The 10,417-nt window shown below is 54.1% G+C and overlaps 1 long non-coding RNA gene across 1 annotated transcript in view; it reads right to left on the reverse strand.

Moving 5' to 3' along the window:
* The window catches only part of LOC122463347, an 86,391-nt gene that overhangs the window by 16,049 nt on the left and 59,925 nt on the right, over nt 1–10,417 (reverse strand). The window lies entirely within an intron of this gene.

Consider the following 10,417-nt stretch of genomic DNA (forward strand, 5'->3'; position numbering starts at 1 on the left):
ACTTTCTCAGTGCCTAAGCATTGTTTTTCTCAATTCAATCGGACCCAATAAAAAGGGCCATTAAAGTCTAGTAAATCTGTATCCACCACATGCCTTCCTAATGGTTAAACTGATTAACTGAGCAGAGAAATTACTGCCAGAGCCGAAATGACAGTCTGCAGCCAAAAAGGGGCAGGGCAGTTTCACCAGCTCCAAACTGCTTTGCATCCAGCAAATCCTTAATCCACATTCCCAGATAGCCCAACACCTCCCGCCCAGATGGACGCCCCTTGAATTTCCAAGTGTAGCAGAGACTCTCACATCTGACCATTAAAATAAACCCGCGGCTCACATCCTGGTGAATGCAGGTGCACGTTCAACAACAGCTGCCGTCCAGCTTTTCTAAACCATGGAAATTAAGTGAAAAAAACGTATGTAAATACGGCATTACAGCTGAAAATTGCAAAGGCTTGTGTCAGGCCATTCGGCAGTAAAGCTCCTGCAGCAACAGTTACTGAGCCATATTATACACTCAGGAGTCAAGAGCCCACCACATACCCCAACACAGAACCGTACTCCCACACAAGAGAACTCAGTAACCCTTGCTATGGGAGACAGAACTTTTCAGCAGGCAAACCTCCTGGAGTGGGCTGGTGCAAACCTCTCAGAGCCTGAGGCCATGTGTATCCCACAAAAGTCACCCCCTGTACTTTACACACAATTATTGCCCCCTCCAGACGCCAGATGCTGGGGCAGCCTTTGCTTTGCCCTCTCCCTTCACTTTTATCCTTGCAGAAATCCCACAAACAAAGGCACAAGAGCAACTTTCTTGCCCCCACTCCAGTTCCTCCTTCCTGGGAAAATCCCTTCTTTCTTACTCACCACTTAACCACAGGATTTTGACTGTGACTCCTGAGCCCTGTCTTGGCAACGGCTTGGCTGGGCCACTCGGTTTACTGGTAATACAGTGGCAAGCAGGTCCCATCCCCCAATTCCACCTTCCATAAGTCACCTCTGAAGGAAGCTGCAGTCGCAGGGAAAGGGAGTGACTCAGAGCCGGGAGGGCAAGGTCTGCCAGCACCCCTTGGCTTTTACTAGCCCTGCTGCGGGGCTGGGGAGCCAGGAGAGAGATCAGAAGAGAGTTGGCAGAGTATCCCCCAGGCCTGGTTGCCAGCAGGCCTCCCTTAGGACAGGGTGCTGTGCCTGCCTCATGCAGAAGCATTTCTCCCCGAGACCTTTCCACTGCGAAGTGGAGTGTGCAAGTCAGCAGGTGGGGGGTGCTCCACCCCCATGTCTGAAGCCCTGCTGGGACCTTAACCTGCCTTGTTCTCCAGCAATGGGCTTGCTGCAGGAATCACTGGGTGGGGGGTCTCTGGCCATCATGCAAGAGGCCAGACTAGATGATCCTTATGACCTTCAACGTCTATGAGATGAGTTTGGCAGCTCTCAGCTGGGTTCCTGCTGGGTCGGATGTCAACAACACATCACACCTGGCATTAGCAGCTCCCCTCCACAACAGTCTCCACAGAGAGGAGTGAGCAGGGCCCACGGAGAATGAATCAGCCCTAGTGCGAGCGAGGGACAAGCCAGCCCTGCTGCTGTCTCTGCTGCAGCCAGAAGACGGCACCTTCCATAAACAAACAATGCTGGTGAAATGTTGAAGAGGACCGCTGGGAGAGAAATGGCTGGCGCTGGGAAAGCGGGGAGCCCCTGCCTGCCAACCCCAGGGGGAAATGGACAAGGGAGCCACGGCCTGGCAGCTGCCAGCACAGATCACTGTGGCAACCCATGCTCCATCCAAGGGAGGAATTGTTCTCCCGTTCTAAACAGACGTCCACACCATTGGGCAAATTTGGCCCTGGGGTAAGCGGGATAAATTCAACAGGAGCAGCACCCACTGACACCGGGGCTGAATTGGCTCCATTCGAACGAAGCATAAAGCGCAACGGCACCTCATGGGCTCACACGCGGGGAACTCTCCCAGCGGGCCCGGTTACATTACACACCGCGCTTCCAAGTGCTTTAAAACACACGGGCTGAGCCCCAGATAGAGAGGGCAGAGCTGTCAGCCGGAGGTGAGGCTGTCATGCATTGCTTTTCCATGAGCTGGCACTCTGTGCATAGGTGGGTGTGTCCTGCTCCAGCCAGGAAACGGAGCAGCACCGGGAATGAGCAGAACTCACTCATCCTTTAGGAATGACAATAACAGGACTGAGCTGAAAAGAAAAGATTAGAATCAGTGAATCAGCCATTTGTCCCTTCCCAGGGCTCGGCTGTTGACTCCCATGGGCCCTGCCCTATCCACAGTCAGTTTAAGACAGAGCAAAAGACACTCAGAAAGGGTTCCCAGCATTATCACTGACCTGCTGTGTGACTGGAGCAAGTCACCTCCCTGCTCTGTGCCTCAGTTTCCCCTCCCACCTTTTGGCTGTCTTGTCTGTTTAGATAAGCTCTTCGGGGCAGGCTCTTACTGTGTGTCCATGCTGGGTCTATCTCATTTGATAACCCAAGCTCGGTTAGAGACACTAGGAGCTACCGTAATACAAATAATAATAAGCATCAGTTTTTGTCATTAATTTTTAGATCATCTTAAAGGCAGTCATAAAGAAATTCTAGTGTATTCTAGTGGCCAGGGCACCGGATGGGTTCTGTCCCTGCCTCCAATACTAACCCTCTGCGTGACCTGAGGCAAGTCATGATGACGTTCAGTGCCTCAGTTTCCCCGTCTGTAAAATGGAGCTTATGATCCTTGGCCTTCCTTGTGAGGCACTTTGCGAACTGGGAATGAGTATACTGTCTAACAAGAGTTCTAGCAGGCTCTTTCAACCCCTCTGGTGAGCAAGGTTAGCTGGCACTGGCTTTGGTGTACTTCCTTATGTACCTAAGCAAAGAGGTCATGCTGGAGGCTCCTGTTGGGTCCAAGGAAGTCACGTATCTCTCTGGCAAGCCTGGATCCCACTAAGCAATTCCCACTTGCTAAGCCACAGTTGTTGTTACTGATCATTCTGGGCTGTATTATTTATTGAGTGGTGACAGTGATCCGAAGAATGGCAGCCATATAGCAAAAGCAGTGGATAAATGAACCCCCGCTTGTTCGATCTGCCTGGGATCCTTTGAGTAAAATCGCTATTGAGGCAGCCCCTGCTCTCCTCCTGTCTAGCTGGAACTGGAACCTCGCGTGTGTCCCACTTTGGTTTCACTGGGGTTTTCTCAAACACCGGTTTATAGCCCACGGCAGAGCAGCCTCTGCAGTCAGGCTCAGGTCTGGGACCTAGTCCGTGGTTCTTGAACCCCAAGGGGAAAGTTTGGCTCCAGATCCCATTTTACCCAGACCCTCAGTGCTCACAGGGGTTGACTAACGGGTTTTGCTTTGGACCTGGCTGGTGTCACTGCACTGCTTGGGACACGGGACGTTGGGTCGCAGGGAGTAGGCAGAGGATTTCTGGGTTAATGGCTTCTGCTGTTTCCCTCTATTCCCCTCCCTCGTTTTTCAGGCCTGACCATGATCTATTTTTCATGGACTGCAAAAAACACAAGACAGATGCTTCAGCCCCAGCTACGCAGATCCCGGTAGCGAGGAGAAGCCAGACAGTGACAAGGTATCAGCTTTGATGCTCCGGGGCTTTTGCATCTCCTGGGAAGGAAGGATTTATGGGCTGAACACTGTGACTGGCTCGGAGCTGCAGCTGCCCTATGGGAGGAGGCATGCTTCCTATTTTAGGCTCCTGTGCTGATTCTAGGTCCACGCCGGGGCGGCTTGATTGTTGCTGGTGCTGCCCCGCCGTGATGTGATTGGACCTGGCACGGCGGGCAGGAGCCGTACAGCCCCCACACACTGTAGGCTATATACGGGATGCTTGTCACCAGCCAACTCATTGTCCCATTGGTTACCTGCTCCCAGGGGATTCCTGCATCTTCCTGTTCCCGCTCTGGCTGGGCAGGAATGGACACTCCCTCCCCTGGACTCATTTGTCAGGCTGAGCACATCCTCCCGTGCAAGTGCAATGGAGCGGACAGAGGAATGTCTGAAGTGGAGGAGATACAGGGAGCAGGCAGTGCTGAGCTAGGGCCGATGGAGATGCCCGCAGCACTCAGCCTGGCCTTGTTGATATTCTGGGCAGGCTCCACTCTAGCTGCAGAAACCATGGTTATGGGAGGCTGGGAAGCTGCAGGCAGGCACGGGTCCCCTTTCGCACTTCCCTTCAGGGCACATGCTTGCTGGGTTGGGCTTGCCTGGTGAATGCTAAGACACTTTAGGTTTTAGGCTGGGTAGCTACCGACTGGGCTTATCCCTGGCTCCCCAGGTTCAATCCTCACCAATGAGTGGGGATCCTAACTCCCATCAGGCTAGAAAGAGCCTCAGACGCAAGCCAGGACTAGGGCTGAATCATGGTTTGGGGAAGGAAGGGGTAGATTCAGAGCCCCTTTTCCAGAGCCACTCCCAGCTTGTGAACACACAGCAGGGTTCCCCCCACGCCTAAGGCCAAGGTACCCGTCACAGCTCAGGGGGCAGAGTGGGGGACACCCACCTAACTCCAATCCCGGGCCAGCCACAAGCACAAACTCAAAGGGGATGGTGCATTCTGCATGGAGCATTTGCTCTGCCCTGGGTTGGCATTAGCTGTGGCTGGAGCCTAGCATTCTGGTGTGCATGAGGATCCGTACAAGGGTGTGCACGCAAACACCCACCCACGCACCTGTCTACGGCAACAGTCAGTCCTGCGGAGGGCTCCCTAATAGACGGCATCTCCACCGGGTGTAAAGACACACGGACACAGAGGGTCAAGTGGTTGATCTTTTCTGATTGCCAGGGTGCAGGTCACAGCCGGGATCGTGCTCATTAAGGTCAGCACCAGCGGCCGAATAACTCGACTTTTAGCCGGCATACACTCCGCGACATGGTTTGCTTTGTTCAATGACGCTTCGTTCAGAATCGTGGCCTTTCCCTAACTGGCAGCTTGATGTAGGGCCAGTGACTGAAGCAGACCAAGGCTACCTATCATTGTGATGTACGCGCCTTCCTTCCCTTTCCTCACTTCTCGTCCCTTCACGGTTCTCCCTAGTTGTGAGCGCTTCAGGGCAGGGACTCTTTTGGTGAGACACGTAGCCCACGGTGGGAGGCTTGAAAAGCCACAACCCCTTCTTGAAGCGATGAGCCTGGAGCAAAATGCAAGAGGCCCAGGTTGGGGGCGGTGGTGTTTGTTGACTGTGACTATTTCGTTTCTGAGGTTTAAGTAAATTAAACAGAGGATCAAGTCGACTAGTGCCTGACTTAAAAAAGAGTCTACGTGACACTTATCTAATAGATACACACTGGGGTATGTGAGCATTAGAGAACACACTCTATGCATACTATAAAGAGCAGGTACACCCAGAGGAATCCACAATTTCCATGTGGCACTCAAGCCCGGGCCATGTAAACCAGCAGGAAGCAGTGAATAAAGCATCAAGGACTGAGACAAGGACTTATTTCCTGCTAAAGTGACCTGATGCCCCATAGGCTGCTCGCTGCCTCTGGGTGAAACGAAGCCAGCCAGCTGCTCCAGCACAGGTCCTGGAGTCTGATTGCACTGCTCGCTCCTCTGACATTCCCTCTCTCTGACGCCTCGGCCTTTTTCTGGGGTTCTGAGGGAGGCACTGCAGTCCCTGGGGTGTTGAGGCTGCTGGCGTGGGGGGGGGAGGGAAACGGTGTACTCTTATGGCTTTGAGTAACGCATCCTGCACCATCCACACCAAGCACCGGACCACTAACACAACTGGGAAGTGCCAATGGACATGAGAACGATCCCTGCTGGTCGCCATCGGTCTGTGCAGAGGAACCCCCGAGATCGCATTTCCCCTCTGGCTCAGCTGCCTGTGTATACATGCACGGCTGACAGGAGCAGCCCACTGGGGGGCTGGGAAAGTGACCTCCTTCTCAGACCTCTCCTGGGCCCTGCCTAAGTGACGTGGTGGGGAGAATGCCGGTGGCCGGCCTGTAACAACATGACCACAGGAGGGGCTGGCCCAGTGACAGCAGAACCATGGGAAGCTGAGGAGCTCCGTGAAGTCAAGACTGGTTGCACACTCCTGCCTGAGTGATGTCTGGGTGAGCGCGAAGAGCAAACTCCCGCCCTCAGGGCACCGAAGTGCCACCATCCGCACATCAGAGCGGGGTTATCTGGAGAGGGGTTTTCACAGGATAACTCCCTACCCAGCTACTCCTCCTCCATGTCCCTTGGTGCCTCTCGTAGCGAGAGGAGAGCCCAGCACTGCCTTCCGGGGCCAGGTTGTAACAGGTGACCGCCTACATTTCAAGATCACAAAAAGGACGAAGATGAAAGATGCCAGAAGAAGCCTATGGGACAGCACGGTACAAAATAACAAACATTAAACCCCAGAGTCCCCGTTGGTATTGCCACATCCAATCCCCTGCACAGTTACTGCTAGAAACACCCAAGCAGACAATTTGTAGCAGCTCCTTATTGGATAGTGGGGTCCCAGGACGTTAGGCACCACATAGGGGACCTCCTATCACAGCAGGGGGAAGGCTGCCTATCTTCACCCGTGGGCACCAGATGTTACAACTAGACCCTCAAGGTTACTTTAGGCTTCTCCTCCTCACCCCCCAAAAATATCTGATTCCTGAGCCACTGCCGTGTGTGGCTGATCCTCACCCAATGGCCCGAACCCCCTGCAGCGTGGAAATGGCTTCCTTGTGGACAGAGTTGGGGGCAGGGGTGGAAGCGCCGTCTTCCTGGAGCAGCACTTTAGGACTGTGCAGCGGGCTGGGGGAGGGAGCAGCTCGTGGGATTCCCAGAAGACGCAGTGACTCCTTCCCTTTCTCCTGTGTTGGGAAATGTTGCTTCCATTTCCCTTAATAGCTTCCTTTCTGCAGTCCAGGGGCTTTCCCCACATGCCCTACTGCGATGCTGGAAAGGATCTGGGTCCTCTCCAGCTTGGGAGATCCCAGGGGGAGGATTTCCCCTTCGCACTCATCTCGCCCCCTCTGGATAAGGCAAGTTTGGGTAGCACCAGGCATTGCATGGACGGACCAGTCTAGGGGGGGATAGGCAGATGAAAAGAGTGTGGCACGGAGAGAAGGGGATATTTTGCTCCTATAATAACTCCCTCTGCTCTCATCTGCTCCTTGGTTCATGATTCCCAAATTCCCCTCTGTCTCACACACACACATCGCTAGCACTGGTACGGCACTGCTGGGAGGAAGCTCACTGCCAGAAGGGTGCTAACAGCAACAGGTATCTATCGAGAGATTCTGCCTGGCTCAGCGACTAAGGGAGCAGAGAAAACCTGAGGACTCGGAGGTGGGCCAGGACTGTGTAGGAACACTCAGAAACCAGAGCCATGGTTGGCAGGGAGAGACTTTGACCAGAGCACAAAGCTACCTCCCAGCTGCTGCAGAGAGGTGAAGCCCGGAAAGGTGGTGATTAAAGGGTGTGGACTGGCCAGAGGGTGCTGGTTCCTGGGTGTGAACTGAACGCGGCGGAATCCCTGGCTGTGCTCCATCTGTCGGGGCCCCAAATCTCTCTAATCCTGGAGATTAGAGACCAGATGCCAGGCACACACAGGTTAGCTGCAGGTAACAGAATATCCTTCTGGGAGGAGGTTATGGACACCAAAGCGCAGGCAATTAAGGGTAATCCTGCACCTGTGCCTAATGAGGTTATGAGTCTCACATCCCAGCGCAGCACCAGGAAAGCTGGGGGTCTGGGACAAGGCAGCTGTTGGGACGAAGCTGACGCAGGCCAAGCTGCCCCGACGGCAAGTATCACGCCAGAGACAGAGGGCGGGGAGGGGTAGATAAACCTGCCCTGCTTGTGAGCTATTCTGGCTGCCACTGTAGTCAGTGGGCGCTTTGCCTGAGTGAAGACGGCAGGATTTATCCCTGGGGCGCTGCAGGGCGAGATGGGGTGACACCCCTGTTTCTGGCACAGCTTCCTCGGGGCATCTGCGCCTGCAGCGTCTGGGAAAGAAACTAGAAAACCCCTTGTGTCATCAATTTCCCCAGAGCAAAGATACGAAAGATGTTTCCCCTTTTCCATCTCTTTCACTATGAAATGAAACTGCTGCCCCTGGCTCGCTGATCAGTGCCCAGCCTCCAGCCAACTCAGCAGTGGGAAGGAAGGCGTTGCACCGTCCTCCTCTTTGCCGGAGTCAAAGACCAGAGACCACAGTGGAAATCTCCTCCCGTGGCCTGAATGCTGCCCAGATGGGGGTAGCTGGGACCCTTCCCCTTAATGCTGGCAGCACAGCAGTGGATGTGATGGGAAGGCATAGTGAGATGGGCCTGGCCCAAGCCCGGGATCTCAGCAGTCCCCAGCCTCGGGGAAGCTGGGATCCAAACTTTATGACCCTGGCCCAATTCTAATACTCAGCAAACTAGCCAATCGACCCTGCTGGGAGGGAGCTTGGGAGAATCATCGCCCTAATACAGTGGGGGAAGCTGAATCACAGAGAGGTTTAGCGCAACCTCTAAAGCAGCCACTGATTTTGGGTGCCCAATGGGAGGCCCTTTGGACCGCATTAAATTTCCAGAGGTGCTGAGCACTTGCACCTCCCGTCCATTTCACAGGAAGCTGTGGGTGCTCTCTACTTCGGCAAACCAGGCCCTGGGTGGTGTCTTAAGCTGGGCATCCAAAATCAGCAGCCACTTTGGAAAGTGTTGGCCTAAAAAGACTTGCCCAAAGCCACAGCATCAGGCTCGTATTAGAACCTGGGAGCGTCTGGCTTGGAGGTGCTCTGGCCTCCCTCAGAGTTGCCTTCTGGATATATATGAGCAGGGAGTGCTGGTGTCAATGCCTGGATTTAGCCAGGCTATCAATCCATTCTCATGGGCCCATCACCGTGGTATCTAGCGGGGCTATAGCACTCCCAGCTTTTGCAAGGGCACTAAAGTGTCTGCATGGGCCTGGCAAAGGCAGGACTGCCAGCTGCTGCCGAGGTTCTGACTGGGCCAGTGTCCAGCATCAGAATATAAAGAACAGCCACACTGGGTCTGACCAATGGTCCCTCCAGCCCAATATCCTGTCTCTGACAGAGGCTTCAGAGGGAATTAACAGAACAGGGCAATTTTGAGTGACCCATCCCATCATCCAGTGGGTTTAGGGACACCTCAACCATCTTGGCTAATAGCCATTGACAGACCTACCCTCCATGAGCGTATCTAGTTCTGTTTTGAACCTGCTTATACTTTTGGCCTTCACACCATCCCATGGCGATGAGTTCCACAGGTTGACCGTGCATTGCATGATAAAGTACTTCCTTAGGTGTGTTTGAAACCTGCTGTCTATTAACCTACACAACCTCCCAAGGTACCCTGGCCAGTAGGGGGAGTGGTCTGCGCACACTCCCCACCCCAGCGTGCGTTACTGACCCGGCTGGAGGGTTATTCTTATTTGGCTTTATTTAGGCCTCTCTGAATGCGTCTCCTGGCCCTGGGGCAGGCCTGAGGGAGTATAACTTTTCAGAGACCAGGAGCCCTGGCAGGAGGCTGCAGTCACTCCTCACTCAATCACTATATATAAAGATCGGTCAGTGGCGTGGGTCCGTCAGAGGCGCAGACAGGCTGCTCATTCCCAGAGAGCTGCTGGCTGGACACAAGAGAGGACGGGAGGATGTTTCCTGAGACGGCTCTGTTTGTGGCGAATTATCTCCTCTCTCGGTACGTGCGCTCGCCTTGCTTTCACAGCCACACGGGACCGCGGTACTTAGACAGAGGCTAGAATTTCAGGCGTGGTCCAAATGGACCCTCCTTCCTCCCCCGCAGCAACAGCTGCCCCGAACGTATGGCGGGTGTCGAGCATTGCCATGAAATTCTGCACACGTCTGAGACCTGCTCTGCAAAATGGCATCCCACGCACAGCGGGACCGCAGGCGCACCGCACGGACGCCATTTTGCAAAGCATGGCTTTGGGCATGTAACCCATGGAGGTGCCCCCAAACTAGCATCTGGCCCACCGCACTGTAAAGATTGGGCAATCCTCAGTGAGCCAGACGGCCCCCCAAGAGAGGACTGCTTTTGCCTGACATGGGCGCATGCAAGGGGCTTGCGACTCCTGTAACTCAGCCTCTCCCCACCCTGGAATTTGCTTTCGGTGATGCAGTTTGACTCATCAGTGAGCACTCTTCGCCTCCCTCCCTCAGAGAACTTGGATCAGAGACCCTGCCAAGGTTTTGTTCTCCTGTCAGATTCGGTTTCTCTCACAGCGTCCGCAGACTCGAAGCGCAATCCATCTCTCTCAGTAGGAGGGTTTGTCAGGACATTTGTGATCACTATCCCCACCCCCCACCCCGGTGCCCTTGATAGCTTAGAAATGATTTACAGCAGGAAAGGAATAATTCTTGCTGAATAAATTGGAGACAGCTGAGTTCCCTGAAGATGATGTCCCAACCAGATTCTGTCTTGGGTGGTTATGTTCTGCCTCCCCAAACTCCCCCC

Source organism: Chelonia mydas, chromosome 19, assembly GCF_015237465.2.
Source record: "Chelonia mydas isolate rCheMyd1 chromosome 19, rCheMyd1.pri.v2, whole genome shotgun sequence".
Classification (NCBI taxonomy): domain Eukaryota; kingdom Metazoa; phylum Chordata; order Testudines; family Cheloniidae; genus Chelonia; species Chelonia mydas.